This window comes from Octodon degus, unplaced genomic scaffold (genome assembly GCF_000260255.1).
Source record: "Octodon degus isolate 3935 unplaced genomic scaffold, OctDeg1.0 scaffold00057, whole genome shotgun sequence".
NCBI lineage: Eukaryota > Metazoa > Chordata > Mammalia > Rodentia > Octodontidae > Octodon > Octodon degus.
Window position 1 is genome coordinate 10,695,951 of NW_004524633.1, and position 1,734 is coordinate 10,697,684.

Genomic DNA, 1,734 nt, shown 5'->3' on the forward strand with positions numbered 1-1,734 from the left:
ATGTTCAAAGATTCCCAGCGAACATCTGAAGCCACAGATACAATTGAAACCTAAAAGTGCTTTGTTTGTCTACTTGTTAGCCTGCAGCATAACCACAAAATACTGTGTCAGATTTTATTCGACCTTCCATACTTTGTGTCCTGATGCCCCTTTTGTTGTTACATTTGCTGTTTGGGCATTATTAAATAAAAGAAGAATAATTTGAATTTAAACACTGTCATAGTAGGATAACCAATCTGTTATCCACATTGACTGATTAAAGGGTACATAATAAATAATAGAACAACAGGATAACTCACAACCACACTAGAACAGAGCAAAGGAATGTTATATTTCACAGTGTGACTAAGAATGAATTAAAAATTAAAATTTAACATTTTTTTATTTCTAAAGCTTTCCATGTAGTGCTTTCAGTCCTATTACAGGCAACTGAAAATGCGGAAATTGAGCAATGGACCAGGTATGGCTGCTGTACGTAAGAGACAGAATTGTTGTTACTTAGATTTAGTATTTTTTATCAGGGAATGAATTTTCTCTAGTGTTATTTTGCAGACTCATTAGAGTCATAGGTCTTTAACTCTGGCTTTAATATAGCAAATCAACATTGGCTCCAATGTGTTTCAGCTGCTGACATTTTGGATAGAGGTGGTTGCAGATATGTGGGTTATAGACATAAATAACGTGAGATTCAATGGGACTATAGAATATTTGTTTATGTTTATTTAGTTTAACTATAAAAGATTTTAGAATTTGAACTGAGTAATTTGATACTAACCTCACTGTGTTGTTTATATATTTATGCTGTAGTAAAACTCTCACATTTTCCACCAGCACTGCAATATTTGGATTTGGATTTTTGCTCGGAAATTTTCGAATGAAAAGATGTATATTCTGGGTGATGGGCCACAGGTCTGCGCCACTATCACTTGTGAGGCTGATGAAGGAGGATTGACAAGAGTTCAAGGCCAGCCTCGTCCACGTAATAAATGCAAGATCAGCCCAAACTACATAGTGATATCCTGTCTCATAATTAAAAAGAAGAAGAGGAAAAAGAAACTTTTGAAAATCTGACATTTATGTGAGATGACAACAGAACTTAGATATTGCATTATGTTGTAAATGTTTTTATTTGTTTTCTTGCTCTTTATGTACTTTTTAGTACAGGGTCTACCGGGTCTTACTATGTAGATCAGACTCGTAGTGATCCTCCTCTTTTCAGCCTCTCAAGCACTGAGATTACAGGCTCACACCAAAATGCAGTCTCAAGAGCTGTCTCAGTGTGCCTTGGGGGCAGGGCCAGCTCAGCACACCAGGGATCCAACCCCGGCCACTGTGCTCTGCCCAAGCAGGCATTTAGTCTGCTGAGCCATCTGGCAGACCCTTGTTCTCTTATTCTTAAGAACTGTTACTAGACAAATTACCAAAATGCATTATAATGTAGAGATATTTAGCATTATGAAATGCATAGATTATTTTAAAATTTATTTTTATGTCCCTTCTCACTCAATAGTCCTTTATCACTAAGAGCAGTCTATAACAAATTCTACATGTGTTTCAGAAGATTGTAAATGTACTTCTATATATTAATTATTTTGATCTATATATTGTCTTCTTTAAAATTCTTATAAGGGGATGAGGAGATGGCTAAGTGGAATAAGCACTTCCGTGGCAAGTGCAAGGGCCTGAGTTCAATCCCCTGTTCCGTCAAAAAAAAAACAATAAAAACAATAAAAA